This window comes from Ursus arctos, unplaced genomic scaffold (genome assembly GCF_023065955.2).
Source record: "Ursus arctos isolate Adak ecotype North America unplaced genomic scaffold, UrsArc2.0 scaffold_18, whole genome shotgun sequence".
Lineage (NCBI taxonomy): Eukaryota > Metazoa > Chordata > Mammalia > Carnivora > Ursidae > Ursus > Ursus arctos.
In genome coordinates this window covers 50,270,658-50,287,547 of record NW_026622852.1, presented here as the reverse complement: position 1 = coordinate 50,287,547, position 16,890 = coordinate 50,270,658, and the positions used below count along the sequence as shown (strand labels likewise).

At 52.4% G+C, this 16,890-nt stretch overlaps 1 long non-coding RNA gene across 1 annotated transcript; it reads right to left on the bottom strand.

Annotated features, from left to right (window-relative positions):
• Positions 1–1,307: 1,307 nt before the first annotated feature.
• Positions 1,308–8,063, bottom strand: LOC113266626 (uncharacterized). The gene is made up of 3 exons (XR_003320439.4): positions 7,788–8,063; positions 6,621–6,806; positions 1,308–5,619 (listed from the first exon to the last, which is right to left on the bottom strand). It is a non-coding gene; the product is annotated as an uncharacterized LOC113266626 (long non-coding RNA).
• Positions 8,064–16,890: the final 8,827 nt, after the last annotated feature.

Sequence of the window (16,890 nt, the reverse complement as noted above, 5' to 3'; positions counted from 1 at the left end):
GGTCCAGAGAGGCATAGACAGATAGCATCTCCACACCAGAGCCTTCCCCACAGCCTCAGGGAGGAGCCTGGAGCTTGGCTTTCTCCAGCAGATGCAGGGAACATGGGCCTTGCTACCAAGGCTGTTGAGGGGGCCTTTGGCCACCCCTGCCTCACGACTCAGCTGAAGAAGTTACCCGGCCACTTGGGCATGGAGACGCTCTGGCTCCACCAGCCCACGCAGAAGCCTGAACTCGTGTAATTAGATGTAATGACACATGGCGGGAGCTTCCAGCATCTCAGGCTCTAATGACACATTCGCCTCCCAGCCCATTTCAGGGGCCAGAGAGGCTCTAATTAGGTCTGGCGTCAGCAGGTGGGAGAGCCAAGGGACGAAGGAGCAGGGACAGAAACTTGGCCTTGGAGTTCATCAACCAGTGTGCCAAGTCCAGTTTGGTTAGTTTTTGACTATGAGACTCTGGGCAAAGCCAGTTCATTTTCCCAAGCTTTCATGTTCTCATCTGTAAAATGGGGCTATAAATTTACACCACACAGGGCTGTTGTGAGGAGTGTGAGTCCTCTCCAGGGATGCTGTTGGTGGGACTGGGGCTGGACTGGGGCTGGACTGGAGTGGGGTGGGAATGACCTGCTTCTTGGGGAGGGTCTAGGTGCAAAGGAAACCACCAAACCTCCAAAGGCCAACTTGACCAAAGCGAAGGGTCATAAGACATGTACTCTTCTAGTGCATTTATTCTTCTTTTCAAATAATATCCTAGAATATTTTTTTCATTGTATCGCATGGGAAATTTTCATTTTAGACTGATTTTTTACAAATCCCTGAAAAAGTCCTTTTCTGTCTTCTCAGCACTTCAGCATTTGGGGGATTCTTTTGCAGATTTTGCTAAATAGGCAACTCCACAAATTGTCCAAATTTGTTGCTTTCCTCAAAATGCATTTCTTTTAATTATATTTTTGGTTTTGATTTGAATTTTTATTAAAATTGTACATGCATTCCGTTCTGCAAGACTTACAATGTAGCGTCCTATCTAATCTCTTTGCCCTCAATTCCCAGCCACCAGAGACAACTGCTTTCAACAAGACACAGCAGTTTCTTTGTCATTTACTTTTGTGCTCCCAAATAACATGCTCATACTGTTTTTTTTAAAATTTTATTTAAATTCCTTGTTTATTGTTGAAAAACTCTTTCTTGAATAAAATGTATAAAATATCAATGTATATACAAAGAGATTTATTATATAATATATACAATCATCTTTAAGAAGGCAGGATGCAAATCATAATAATGAGTTCTTTCCATCCCCTGTTATTTCTTTTTTTTAATACTTTGTTTGTTTGTTTAAGAAAACTCTACGCCCAAAGTGGGGCTCGAACTCACGCCTCCGAGATCAAGAGTTGCATGCTTTGCTGACTGAGCCAGCCAGCCGCCTCTATCTCCTTTTATTTCTCGATTTTCACTTTTAGATTTAATCTGCTGCCTTCCTACTTCGGAAAAGAAGAGTTTCCTTCCCGTACAATCCCCCCTCCTTGCTTCTCCTGGTAACATCTTCCTTAGACGATCATATCCTAATTTTGGGTTAGATAAATAGTGAGGGTTTATTCTGTGACCACATAAATGTTACTGACAGGCCAGACACATGGAGTACTATGATTACATTTGCTTTCTTTTTTTATATTTGTATTTTTTAAGGTTTTATTTATGTATTTGAGAGAGAGGGAGAGAGAGAGAGATAGCGAGAGAGAGCATGAGCAGGGAGGAGAGGGAGCTCTCCTCGGGGCTCGATCCCAGGCCCCTGAGATCATGACCTGAGCCACAGACAGATGCTTAACCGACTGAGCCACCCAGGTGCCCCTGCATTTACTTTCTTGTATGGGTTTCTCTACTTCCTGGAATTATTTATCTTCCTTTTTTTTTTGCTCACTTATATTCGGTGCCACCTGATTAACCCCAAAACCTATACCAGGAGATGAGGTCATCAGGCAACCCTCGGCTTCCTCTTTTTCTTAGAGATAAACAACAGCAGTCTCCTTTAACATCTTTACAAAATTGTGCAGCATGGGATTAAAAAATGATTTTAAGATACTTCAAATTGAAGGAAATACCCAAGAATGGTGTGAAGAGCTCCATTTGCCCTGCATCCAGACACCCCATCCACGTTTCACCTGCTGCTGCCATGATGTCACCAACAGAAAGTGACCCAGCTCAGTACCCTGCGTCCTTCCTCTCCAGTTGCTCCGTCTTGCCTTGAGTGTCACAAATTTGATATTTTAAAGAGAGCGGGGCAGTCATTTTGCAAAACTTTGCTCGTTTTGGGTTTATCTGTGTTTCCTGGTAATTATGCCTGGATCATGAGTTTTGAGGGCAGGGACATCACAGCAGAGACACTGTCCTCTCTCTCTGCCCCTCTCAGGTCCCACTCAACGTCAGCTTGTTGACACGGGTGGTGTTAACTTCGATCCATTCACCCGGTTTCTCCACCGTCAAGGTCTTGCGTTACTATTGTACGAATGAGTTTCCAGGTGGAGATATTTTAACACTATGTAAAAATTCCATTCCTTATTTCACTTAGGCCCCTAGTTTTAGCATTCCTCGATGTCACCTACCTGAAATCATCCTCATCGTCGCGGTTGCCAAGAGGTGATTTTCTTCTTCCCTTATTATTTGGCATTCTGCTGTAAGGAAAAGCATTCTCTTCGTTTGTTCACAGCGGTGTGGACCCGTGGACCCCTATTTTATCTGATGGGCTATGATCCACTCGTTTGGGCTCATTTATTTTGACATTTAAATTACACCAGGTTTGGCCAGAAGAAGCCCCTGCCGGCTTCACGCTGTGACACCAGGCTCATCTTGTACTTTCTCTGGCCCCGCCTGGGAGCCAGCCATTCCTCCAGAGAGCTTGGTATCTGTCTAGGGGGAGGACGATATCTTGAAAATAAGATCTCGGTGTTAGGTGTGCTTGTTGCTACTGGTGTGTTGCAGTTCCCAGAACTTCCTGGTGAGCAGAGCTGGAGAAAACACACACACACACACACACACACACACACACACACACACACACACACTTTAAACCACACATTCTCGCTGACAGCTCCAATTTCAGCCCAGCACCACGGGGTTCTTCAGCGTCCTCCTTTCAGTATTAGTGCCTCCTTTGTCAGCGAGAAATCTGCCTCCTTTCATCCACTGTGGATGATGCAACTTCTCCACCCCTGCACACATCCGTCCTCTAACCCCCCAGGCTGCGTCCCACCCAACTTCAACTCTGGCCTCACAAGGGCCATCACATGGCCCCCCCGGGCACCTGCCCGGTGACCTTCAGCTGCACGAACCGAACCGAGAAAGGAAGGCAGGCAGAGGGAAGAAAGGAAAGAGGGGAGCGTGGGGGATGGGAAGATGAAGGGAAAGCAAGAGAAAATAGGCCGATAGGCATGGGATGGTTTTTATAGCTTTAGAAGATTTCTGGGATTTTCAGGAATGCTCCCGTTGTCTCTATCCCACCTCCCTGATGTAGCCGCTGGAGGGAACTGGAACGAAGACTCCAGGGAGAATGGGCTGCACCCCAGTCTGAGCTGCAGATCCCAGAGGTGGAGGGGTCGGAGGCCCCCTCCGACCCTGGCTTCCCTTGGTCCTACGAGGGCCTTGTCGATTCATCTCCTGCATATTGTTAAAGACTTTACAGATTTAAAGAAATTTGTTTAAGTCAGGGTGAAAGTGGTTAGCTCTGTGAGTTGGTGATTGGGCAAACTGGTTCTCTGCTCAACTAAGTCATGGCGAGGGCTGGGGGGGGAAGGTGGGCACGACTCACAGATGCTCGGGTCCCCTCCCCCTCCCCCTGAGTATGTCTGCTCATCTGTGAACTACTGGGCCTCACCGTGATCTTCTTAGGTTTAGAAAGAAACTGGAGCCTGGCTGCAAGCCCCGCTGGGCCTCCGGCTTGCTGGGTGACCCTGGGCAGGCCCCCCGTGCCTTCCCTGGGCTTCAGCTTCCCCTTGGAGAAAGGCGAGGTTGGCTTCTAATTCTGTGCACCTCGGCCTTACGCGGTGGCACCCACAGTGGGGGACCGGTGGAGTCCTCTTTGGCCACCAGTTCCCAAGGCAAGGGACAGAGGAGCCAAGCTTCCCTTCCTCCGCCAGAGGAGTAGATCGGCTGGCTGGGCCTGGGCCTGCAGCCAAGGGGAAACACAGACAATACGCTGGAGTCGCCCTGACCGCCTGGGACAGGTTGTGCAACTTCCGCCCCCGGGGCCTGCAAATAAGACAGTGGCCCCTGGACTTTGAGCTCTGGGCAGCCCTCTCCCCTCCCCCAGGCCCAGGCCCTCCCGCTTAGGGGACAAGGCGGGGGGCAGTGGACAGGGTCCTTTCTTAGTCCCAAGGGCAGCCAGGTGGCTCTGGGTTCTGTGAGGAGGGTCTCACAAAGAGGGGTCAGAACCTATGCCGTGGGAGCCGGCAGCAGAGGCTGGCCAAGGGGAGGCTCCGTGTGAAGGTGTGTGTGCCCGTGTCTGCGCGGAGGGTTGTCTGGACGCTGCTCTGAGCCCGTGGAGGCCCATGGGAGCGAACGCACCCGTCTGCCTGGGAAGTCAGTCCAGGTGTTCAAGGGCGCAGGGTGAGCAGCTGTGCGTGTTAGCCGTTCGCCTGCAGCCCACTGTGGGACATGGTGCGGATTGCATATATGGGAGATCGTGGCCATGGGTGCATTCCATGGAGCCACGTGTGGCTTGTGTGGCTCTGAGCGTGTCCTGATGAATGCACATGGGAGTATATGTGTGCGCATTGGGGGTGCTTGTGTCTGCCCACTGTGGGTACAAATGGGTGCATGTGCTTATGCCTGTGTGAGCCCCTGGTTGCTGAGCCTGTGGTCTCCGTGGGGGTGTGATGGTTCGTAGACACATGTGGCCTCTGGTACAGGTGAGCGCACACGAAGTGTGGATGCTGGTGCAAGTGCTGGTGTAGGACATGTGTCCTTGGGGACTTGGTCCAGCTCATCACATGCTTCACCCCATTGCTCCCCACAAACCTGCCAAGGATTCTGCATGCTTCCGGTAAGTCTGCATTCTGAGCCGCAGTTTCCCCACCTCTACCGTGGAGGGTGAGGTTGGACAGGAGGAGTTATCAGCCTCCTCTGACCTTGGTGGGGACTCATGTAAGTATGTGTAATATGAGGCAATTGAGAGCCCAGACATCCTAGCATCTATCTTGGCCCCTGGGTGAGGGGCAGGAGGCTTTCAAGTAAGAGGGGAAGCCAGGAACCCAGAGCCTGGGATGGGCTACACCCAGAAAGGGCCTGAGGAACCTGCTGGAGCCTCTCATCTGACCAGGCCCTACTGTGGCCTAGAGGAAGGGGGCTTCCTGGAGTGACCGCTACCCAGGGCTCTGGAAAGGGAGAAGGGGGGGGGTTCACAGCCAGGGGACCTCTGTGAGCAGCCCCCAACAAGAGTCTCAGAAGCACTGGTTGGGAGGCAGGCCAACACCTCTCTACTCACTCAAAGGATTCGGTCCTGGCTTCTTTGCTCCTTAACCAGTGGGGCCTTGGGTGGCTGTCCTATCATGGAGGAGCCTTCATTCCCCTCAGGGCTGGTTTGAAAATTCCAAGGCTCTGGCCTGAGTCCCAGAGATGATCCTGAAGCTGGAGGAAAAGATACACTTGCTGAATGCCTGCTCTGCTCAGGCCCTCTGCAGCATGGGGGGCAGGACGGGGTGCTCTTTGCCACCTTCGCCGCCTTCTTCTCTACCCCAACGCCGAGCAGATCCTCCCAGCCGCGGTGCAGTGTGGAAGCAAGACAACATGGAAGCACCACATACATTCCATCGTGTCTACAAAGGGCAGTGTTAACACTAGAAAGTTCTGTTTGCCAGGAGCGGGTTCACTGCAAAGAGCTTGAAGGAGCTAGAGCCCTTTTGGCCCTGGTGTGATGTGCCCACGGGGCTTGGATTCTGACCCCAACCACCAGGGCAAGGACTCTGGGCTTAGAGAAGAGGGAGGAGATTCCAGGGGAAGGAAAGTCCTAGGCGTCTCCTGCAAAAGTCAGGGCCAGCGTGAGCCAGAGACCTAGGTATTTCGAACAGACGACGTTTAATATTGGGGATCGGTTACGTGGGAGAGGAAATGGCCAAAAAGCCAAAGAGCAGATGGTAAGACAGTCTAGCTAGGGAGAAGCTACTGCCACTCCAGGCGGGGGCAGCCCACAGGGGTGGTGATGATCCTGCCTGGTGGTGGCTGAATCATGGCCGGGGCCACTGCAGGGCTGAACCACCGAGGAGTGGGTGGCTCTGTAGGAGCCAAAGACAAGAAGACAGTAGTCAGTGCTGGAAAAAGGACACCCTGCCCCCACTAAGCAGAGGGACAGGGGGAGAAATACCCTGGTTTCTCCCATCCCCCAGCCCCCTTCCAGCACTTCCCATCGGCCCGCCCAGTGAGAAGCCAGTTGGTAAAGGAGCCTGGGAAGAGCAGTTTGCAGGAGCTGGGCAGCCACATATGAAAGCAAGTGGGCAATGCCCCGCACTTCCCCATGTCGCATTCTGCAGGCGCTGAGAACTCGGGAAAAGCAAAGAAAGACTTGGCACCATCCCCGGGACTGTGGATATGACGAAGTTTTGATAAGAGTTGAATGGGCTGCACATACACACCTTTCCTGGTTCCGCATGCTCCCTGAGTCCCCACCACAGCCCAGGGAACTCAGGACAAGGCCCTTGTGCCGTAGTCGAGGAAACGGAGGCTTTCGGAAGGGAAGTGGCTTCTCTCAGGCCCCACAGCTGGAAAACGGCAGAGCCAGGGCTCACAGCCACCTCAGTGTGACTCCAGGGACCCTGGGCCTGGGAGACAAGCGGAAAGTCGGCTGTCAGGTCCTACTGTTGGAGCAGCTGCTGATTATCAATCTGGGTTGGAGGCGCTGGGTAAAATGGTCCGAAGAAGAGAGGCCTTGGACGGGGTGAGGCCGGCTGGGGAGAGAGCCGCAGATGGCAGATTGGGGAGCAGAGTGTAGGGTAAAGAGCAGGACTTGGGGGCCCCACAGCCTGGGTCAAATCTGCTCTGCCACATACCAGTGGTGCAACTGGATCTCTGTGCCTCAGTTTCTTATCTGTGAAATGGGCATACTAGTGAGACTAGTCCCTGCTTCACAGGGCTGTGTGAGAACTGAAAGTTGGGTACGTGTTTGCCGCTATTACGTGTTATTCTTATTTCTGTTTTATAGGTGCGGAATTGAAGCTCTGAGAGGTAGAGCAGATAAAGGAAGACGGCACCACTCGGAAGCAGATGATTGAGTCTGTGCCGACCCTGTGGCGCTCCCTCCCACCCTTTCCTTCTCTATCTGGTCCCCCAGACTCCTTCTTTACCTCTGTGGCCCACACAACCCATCCCCGCTGTGATGTGTCGTTGCCCTTCTCCTTGCATCTCCCCTCTGATAAGTCACCTCCTCCTGTCAGCCTCCAGGCTTGGGGATGCCACCAGCTTCCCCCACTGGGTTTCTCAGCTCTTCTAATCCCTCCAGCCGGCCCTGTATTTACTCCCCTCTCTTGGAAACCTAGTGTTTCAGTGCTCCTGCTGAGACCCCACCTGGTACAATAGTCACCATTGATTCTGGGATTCCTTGGACCAGGAACTCTGCCCTGTGCCTCTCCTGTTAAGTTAATGTACAGGTTAGGAACCCTCATGCCACTTGGCAGAAGCGGAAGTAGGGCATCTGGAGAGGAGAAGCCATTCGCCTGCAGTCACACAGCTTGCGAGGGGCAGGGCTGGGGCTCCGAGTCTGGAGGTGGAAATCCAGAGCCTGCGCGCCCTGCCCACTGCCTCACCTGCCATTGGTCATCCTAACTGCCAGGTGACCACCTAGGCGCCAGAGCCCTGCCCCGATGGTGGCCTCCGTGACTTCTCCATCCGGCCGCTCTGCCCCACGACAGCCCTCAGGGACACGACTGTGCAAGGCATCTCTGCACATTCTCTCCAGCTGAAGACCCCCGTGTCTGCCGAGGGGCCAGCACGTTCTGTGGTCCAGCTGAAGACCCCGGCGTCTGCCGAGGAGCCAGCACGTTCCGTGGCCTCCCAGCTCTTCCCCCTCGCTCCCGCTTCTCTTCCTGCCAGCCTCTTCCCCCCCTCCCCTCCCCTGCTGGCATGCCACTCCATGCCAGGACCTTCGATGACTCACCCACACAGAGCTTTCACTTCCTGCTTCTCGTCAGAGGCGCTTGACCTGCTGCAGCTGCGGAAACGAGGTGCCTCCTCGGGAGCTCAAAGGCAGGGGCGGCAGCAGGGGCCCACACCTGAAGGGCTGGAGTGCTGTCCCTGCGGAGCGCAGGGCGGCAGGAGGGCTCCTGGGATCCCCGCCAGATGCGGGCCTGGGCTGAACTCTCTCCAAATGGCCACTCGTCTCCACAGGCTGGCATACCGGGAGCTCGGCCTAGAAATTTCAAGCTGGAATTGTGCCTGGCATTGGAGGGACCCATCTTCCTTCATTAACTCATTCATTCATTCATTCATTCATTCTTTCATTCATTCGTTTGTTCGTATATTCTATCATGGATGCATTCATGCCTCCCTCCCTTCATTCCCTCATTGAACAAATCTGTCCTGGCCTCCTTTGTACCAAGTAGTTCCCAGTGGACCAAGAAACCAGGTTCATTCTCTGCCCATGAGGAGCTCCCAGTGGAGGGGCTGGAAAGTGGGGTTGAGGGACAGATCTGTAAACAGAAAGCCCAAGTAGGATTAAAGAAAACCCAACACAGTAGAGAAGCCTTGGAGATACTTCTGAGATCTCTTTACGCGGTTTACTGCTCTGTGTACACAGAAATGCTTCCTTATTACAACCTGGTTTCTCTCCCTTTAGAGCACTCCATAGCTCCCAGCTGCTCCAGGGAGTGGGCAAGTCTTCACTAAGCCTCCTCCATGCAGGTGTGTCATACAACTTCCTAGTCTAAGAGGATGGCACCTGGTTAAATGACCCTGCTGTGGAGTCAGACCTGGGTTCCACTGCCGATCGTTTTTTGACCACGTGACCTTAAGGAAGTTGGTCATCTCTGAGCCTTGGTTTACTCATCTGTAAAATGAAGCTATTGATAACCTCAGTGTCGTGTTTTGCAAGAATTGAATGAGCTCCTCCATGCAGAGTGCTCTGTAAACACTGAAACGTTCAGTAAACGCCAGCTGTCACAGTGAATACTACTGTTTACTGTGAGGCTCTATGGGTTCCTGATCCTGCCCGTGTGTATGTGTGTGTGTATGTGTCTGTCTAGGGACGGTCAGGGAAGGCTTCCCAGAAGAGGTGACTTTTTTTTTTTAAGATTTATTTATTTATTTATTTGACAGAGACAGCCACCGAGAGGGAACACAAGCAGGGGGAGTGGGAGAGGAAGAAGCAGGATCCTAGCAGAGGAGCCTGATGTGGGGCTCGATCCCAGAACGCCAGGATCACGCCCTGAGCCGAAGGCAGACGCTTAACGACTGCGCCACCCAGGCGCCCCCCCAGAAGAGGTATCTTAAAGGAGAAAGTGGGGAGAAAGCATTCCAGGTAAAGGGAAAGGCCAGATGCGGTCAGGGCGTGGGGAGGGCTTTGGGGCAGACGAAGGGACCGGGCCAAGAGTGGCCTGGAGGAGTGTGCCGGGGCTCCTCAGGCCTCAATGCTGCAGCCGGGCTGTTGGATCTGGGTGGGCGGGGGCTGCCCCAGCTTGGTATCTGAGATGCTGGCAGCTCTCACCCCCTCTGCCCCCTCCCATTTCTGAGCCTCCACTTCCTTCCCCTGCACAGACCACAGAGGCGTTTCAGAGGAAGCTGCTTCTTATTTTAGCAGTGATCCCTGGACACCCCCACCCACAGCTGCCCCTGCCCCTCTGGGCCCCCGAAATGGCACCAGGCCATTCTTCTGAGTCACAGCCCAAAGCACTTATGGGTGAGGGCCCGATCCTTCCCTGCAGCAAACCAAGCCCAGTCTCAACACTGGAAGACACTGGTTCAAGCCCAGCGCTGGTGCTAAGTTACTGGACGACATCCCAGTCCCTTCACCTTCCAAGCCCTGGGTCTCCGCTGGGGCTCTGGGACCTGCTGCTGGGCAGGCCCCAACCTCTGGGCAGAAAGTGCCGTGGGGGTGGGTATGTTGCCACACTCCCCTGTTGTCTGGTTGGAAGAACAAGAGACAGAGTCTCGGGCAGATTGGGTTGGGGGTGGGGGGCCGAAGCTCACACTTGGGAGGTCTGTCTTTAGGAAAGACAGAATCACCAGTACAGATTTACTTATGAAAGTAAATTTCTATTTAGAAGGGACCTGTGCAAATGAGGAGCCCTGGAACTTTTCTTTCCTGGCATCCTACAAATCTGCTTTTGGAGAGCGTCCCCCAAATCCTCAGGAGAAAGTGGGGAAACTGAGGCAAAGAGCAAGGATGTCACTGGCTCTACACGGTCACACAGCTGGGGACTGGAAGGCTAGGGTTTGAAGCCAGATTTGTCAGAAATCAATCCCCACATTTTATCCCCTACCCTCGCTAGCCCCTCATAGCCCCTCATAGCCCCTCATAGCCCCACTGGGGTGAGGAGGGCATGAGGGAGGAAGGGAGGGAGACTGAGAGCCAGGGTAGCGTAGTGCTGGTGAGAGCACAGGACTGTGGCCAAACAGACTCACCCGAGTCCCAGCTCTGCCCTCTTCTAGCTGAGTGACTGCTCTGGAGCCTCAGGGGCCTCATCTGTAAAATGGGGTGATGGAGAGCAGTTGTGGGCTCTCTGTACCAGCCAGGAGGCACATGGCAGTTCTCTTTCTGCCTTCACCCGGATCTTCTAGGCTCCCCCTGACCCACGATGATAAGGCTGACCTTTGTCTAGCGCGTTCATGGTGACAGGCATGGCTCTAAGCACAGCTACAGAAACATTCAATTTCTAATCCTCACAACAGCGTGATGGGGTAGGGGCTCCCACATTCCAGACCAGGAAGGGGAGGCGCTGCACCCACGCCAGGCTCTGGGCTGACACAGGAGAGGCAGTTGTGACATGGCGATGGTCTTTGGTCCTGCGGATCCCAAAGCTGGTGGGGACAGAGGAGTCAGCACCCTCACTATTAGAACCCCAGAAGGATGCCCTGAAGTGTAATACTTAGGGTCTGAGGGAAGTCTCAAGGGAACAGAAGGGAAGGAGCCATTCCTTCTGACCAGAGGCTTCGTGCAGGATGTGGCATTTGGAGCAGAGCGGACTCCTAAAGGAATTTTCCAAGTTGATCAGAGTGGAAGGGTATTCCAGGCAGAGGGAACAGCACATGCAAAGTCAAGAGGCAGAGGATGCTTGTGCGGAAGGGGAAGGAACCAGGAGTTAGTGGATTTGGGGGAGTCTGTGGGCCTGGAGTAGTACAGAGAAGGCTGAATATTTGCTCCCTGGTCTCTGTTTTCCTTCTTGGGTTGCAAGCCCCAAGCAGCGGCTTCAGTCCTGCGGGAGAAGTGTCTATGAGGGACAGGCCTGCTTGCGTGCAGGCAAGTGTAGCACGCAGAACCTCAGTCAGAGGCAGTCCTGACTTCAGTCTTAGGTTGGGAAGCCTGTGGCAAGGTCCCAGCAGACCCTTTGCTGCCTCCCCTCCTGCTCTCCTAGCTTTGATGGTTCAGAAGCCTTCCCCAGTGAGGTGAAGCAGGGGAAGATGCGGGCCGTAGGGTCACCTACTGACCAGCTTCTCGCTCCTCAACTGACCGACCCCCTGTCCACCCTTCTGTCCATCCACAAGTCGATACATGCAATGCTTACCCGGAGGAGAACTGTTCATGCGTTGCCCATATCCCCTCAGTCCACCCCTGAGGTCCCCTGCTCTGCAGGAGGGGACACCCCCTATCTCACACTCAGCCCCCATGTCTCCACGTCCTCACCTGGAACTTTCTCTGGTACCACAGAAGCCAACTTCCCACAGGGCACCCCAAAATGCTAGGGCTGGAATGTCCACAAGGGCCGCCCTCACCCACTGATGGATTGTGGATGGTGACCAAACACCCCAGCTTGCCAGTGGCTGTGGAGGGCGACTCTAGGCACATTGCGCACTGTCACTCTGTGGACCCCCAGTGGGACGGAGGCCCAGTGCCCAGAGAGTAACCTCTCATGGGTACCCCTTATTGGATTTTCTCCCTTCCCTGTCATACCTTCCCACTCCCTCACCCCTATTTCCCTAGCTTATCGCCTCCCAGAGAAGCCACCTGCTCCCATCGTCTTCCCCATATCCTCTCCCATTCACCTCTTCATGAGTGTGTTCAGACGGCAAATATTCATGGTACCCATTCTACTGGCCCCTTGCGGATGAGGGGGGCACAGCCTTGCCCTCAAGAGCCCATTAACTTGTGTAGGTGGACGTGGGCTCCTGGGGGACACTATTGAGCCCTCAGCCTCCGCCAGGCGGGCTGGGGCAAGAGGAGGTAAGTGTTGGGTTAAGCCACTTCCTCATCCAGTCATGGTTCCCCACCCTTGGCTCTCTCCTGTGTGTAACTTTCCAAGGAAGCTTCTAGCAGCCTGTGTTGTGTCCGGCAGGAAGGAAAGAAGAACAATAGTTAACACCTGTGCTCACTTCACTGGCGCTGCTTTACACATATTAAGCCCATTCATCTTCCCAGCAGCCCTAGGAGGGAGGGCTGCTCTTAATATGAACTCCATTTTACAGATGGGGAAAGTGAGGTACCAAGAATCTTGCCCGAGGTGGTATAAGCAATAAGAAGCAGAGCTGAGATGTGGTTTAGCTTCTGTGCTTTGCAGTTTGCAGAAGGAGGGAAGGCGGGAGGGGAGTTGGCTTGATGCAGAAGAAAGGATTCAAATGCATGGGAGGGTCTGGGCAGAGAAGACAGATCCCCACCAAAAAAAAAAAGAGAGAGAGAAAGCCTGGAAACATACTTCCACACTAGTGTGATCTAGCACGCACGAATCCACGAACGCCGTGTGCACACGAAGGCAAGCCTACACAAAAATGTGTTTAGCTAAATGCATATGTATCCATGTAGGTGTGCAAATACATGCATGCCCCACACGCTCAGAGATCTGCACGCATCTGGACATCCAAAGGCCGGCACACACACACACACGTTTGCACACGTAAGCAGGCATTGCCACGCATGCATAGTCACAGATGCACACACACATGCACATTACATGTTTATTTGCACCCATGCGCGTGCCTCACACACATGGGCACACACCAATACAAATTGGTGGTTGGTTCGAATTCTTTGCTTAAAGAAAACTTGTGACTGTATTAAAAATGTAGGACACATTGGCCAAATAATTAAAGTGAGGAGCGAGGCAGTGGGACTTCTCGCCGCTCTCTCGGGGCCGCCTATGCTGGGCTGTGCTCAGCGTGGCCGCGTCCTATATATTTGAGGAAGAGGCACTTTATTACAGTAATTTATCACCCCCATAAATGTGGCTCCTCTGTAACGCGGAATAATTTGGGAAGAAATATGTTTTAAAAATTAAAAATGCAGTCGGCATGCGCCCCGGTGGGTCTGCAGGGAGACATCGCCGCACCTCCAATAACTGCCCGTGTAGCTCTAATACCTACAACTTCCATTATTTAAAGTGTGATTATATTTTTCCTGCTTGGAGCTTTGTCAGCTATAAATAAAAGATAAGGGTGAATAGTTGCGGGGCCTAGTAAGCACTTCCATTATTGGTACTTAAGGGGGCTTGGGGATGGAGGCAACGGGCAGGGGGTGGGGAAGGAAGGGAGGCCATCCGGGGGGTACGGACTGGGCCCGGAAGCCAAGCTGTGGGCATGGGTGGGCCCGGTCCTTTCCCTGCTGGAGTTTTCACCTGGATCCAGGGCAACATGACCCCACGAACCTGGGTTTTATTGTCCACCACCGACCACAGTGAAAGCCACGCACAGAGGTTGCTCTCTGCCCTGGCTCCCTCCATGACGACCCTCTCCCGCTCTCCCCAGGGATGCTGCAATCATGGAACACCAGGGGAAAGGGGGCCTATAAGAGAAAGGGATTCACCCACTTGAAGATGTTTGGTTTTTCATAACCAAGAGTTGTTGCTTTGAAGCGAGTCCAGACTGTGGCTGCCTGAGAAAGGATTCACAAGGGAGTGTGTGTGTGTGTTGGGGGGAGAGAAGTGCTTTTATGAGCCAAGGCAGGTCCTTAGCTTCTGAGCCAGAGAGTGATTCTAATTAAACAGAGAGTAACTGGAAGGAAGGATCCCCCTCTCACAATGACCAGATCGGAAAACAAACGCATTTGCTTTGTCACAAGGAGGAAAGGAGAGAAGCAAAGCTGAATGGAAAAGAAAACTAGAAAATCATTGGGGCGCCTGGGTGGCACAGCGGTTAAGCGTCTGCCTTGGCTCAGGGCGTGATCCCGGCGTTGTGGGATCGAGCCCCACATCAGGCTCCTCCGCTATGAGCCTGCTTCTTCTTCTCCCACTTCCCCTGCTTGTATTCCCTCTCTCGCTGGCTGTCTCTATCTCTGTCAAATAAATAAATAAAAAATCTTAAAAAAAAAATAGAAAATCGTCTCTTTGCCCAGTCTCCCCACGTCTGGCGTGTTTCTCTAAAGTTTTTTTTCGCGTCCTTGAGCCTCAGCTTGCTCGTCTGTAAATCAGGGGTGAGAGCGCCCATTTCCAGAGTTATCAGAGCAATTAAATAAGATAACATCTGAACAGCACTGGGACTGGCTGTCGCCATACCCCATACCCCAGGTACTCGATAACGTTGCTGAAACCAAGCCAGGCAGAGATTCAGCAATCACGCTCCTTGCTCTTTACCCAGACGCACTGAACACTTAGGTGCACACAAAAGTTTATAGCAGCTTTGCTCATGATTGCCCAAACTTGGAAGCAACCAAGATGTCCTTCGGTAGGGGAATGGATGCACAAACCATGGTGTAACTAGACAGTGCACTATTATTCAGTGATAAAAAGAAATGAGCTAGAGGAATGGGGAGTTATTGTTTAATGGGTGCAGAGTTTCAGTTTGGGGAAGTCCAACAGTTCTGGAGACGGGCAGCGATGTTGCCTGCCCAACAGCGTAAATGTACTAAATGACCACCGCACTGGATGCTTCACCCCGCTTAAAATGGAAACTTTTTATGTTATTTATATTTTACCACCAACAAAAAAAAAAAAAAAAAAGGAAAAAAAAGAAATGAGCTATCAGGCTATGAAAAGACAAGGACGAATCTTAAATGCATGTTACTACATGAAAAGAAGCCAGGCTGAGAAGGCTACATACGGTACGATTCCAGCTGTAGAATGTTCTGGAAAAGGCAAAACGGCGGAGACAGTAAAAAGATCAGTGGTTCCCCGGGGTTTGGGGTGGGGAGGAGAGGGAGGGATGAACAGACTCAACTCAGAGGATTTTAGGGCAGTGAGGCCGTCCTGCATGATTCTGTAATGGTGGATACGTGCCATTACACATTTGCCAAAACCCACAGCATGCACATCACAAAGAATGAGTCCTAACGTGACGAACTCTGGACTTCGGTCGGTAATAATAGTGCATCGATACAGGCTCCTCAGGCGTAAGCACATGTACCAAGTGGCAAGATGTTAATAATAGGGAAATGAGTGGGGGATTCAATGAGAACTCTGTACTTTCTGCTTTTTAAACCCACAACTGTTCTGAAAATCAACATCTAAAAATTTCAAATTCAAATGAAAAAGAAAAACTTAGGATTAAAATTAAAGCTCTAAAATTTAATTTAAAATGGGGCACCTGGGTGGCTCAGTCGTTAAGCATTTGCCTTTGGCTCAGGGCGTGATCCCAGCGTTCTGGGATCCAGCCCTGCATCGGGCTCCCTGCTCCGCTGGGAGCCTGCTTCTTCCTCTCCCACTCCCCCTGCTTGTGTTCCCTCTCTCGCTGGCTGTCTCTCTCTCTCTGTCAAATACATAAATAAAATCTTTAAAAAAATTTTTAATTTAAAAAATTGGACAGAAGTCAACACTGGCCTTTCCTTAGTACTTGTTATCACAGAGAGCAGGCAATCATTCCACCCAGTGATTTCCAAATGCTTTGTTTCTTTTTCCAAGCAAAAATGTATGGGCTCCCCCAATACACTTTCAAAGCTCATACTATGACCAGAGCAAACCGGATGGGACCAGCAAACAGGTTTGGACTGGCTCAGGCTACATCCTTCCCCCCCGGGGCTCTCTGACCGTACCTGTCCACCACTCCCCGGCTTGGCCTGCGTTAGCCAGGCTGGATCAGCAGAATTTGTCTGAGCTTCATAAACTGAAGCAGCTGATTCAGACCTTTTGGAGCTGGTCCTGGCTGGTTGCATTTGTCCGGAACCCAGCTCAGACCACCTGCAGTTGGCTGAAATTAGCCCCAATCCTAGAGTCAAGGGGTATGCCCCCACACGGAGCCCCAAAAGGCAGAGAAGCTGAGATTCCGCTTGGGGTGATCAGACAGGGAGTCGGGGCACAGCTCAAGTTGGATCAGACCCGTTGGGACTGATGAGCACGTTGCTGCCGAGGTTGGAGGGAGAGGCTCGGGCAGGCACACACCTCCTCGCCTCCTGCCTCTAGGCCTGAAGCACCTCCCTGGGTGACTGGCTCAGAGGAACAGAAGCCATTTGGGTTGGGCTGGGGAGAGGCTCAGGCAGGTGAGAGGAAGAGACTCTTCTGAGAAGTTGGGGGGAGATGGGGTATGGTGAGGCCCAAGGGAGGGTTTTGTAAACAAGCAAGACCCTGGAGCTCATCTGCAAGCTGATGGGCAAGGACCTGAAGGGAGGGAGGGGAAAGGGACAGAATGAGGAGTTCAAGTCCTTGAAAAGGTAAGAAACAACAGGACCCAGGGCACAAGAGGCAAGATCAGCCTCTGAGAGGAGAAGGGTCGCGGCCTTTGGGTATCAGGAGAGAGGCAGCAAAGACCGAAGCAGATACCATAGGTCCACAGGGTTGGGGGAGACTAGGTAAGCAGTCACATCTCTTGAAGCCTGTTCTTCTAATGACATTTAGGGCA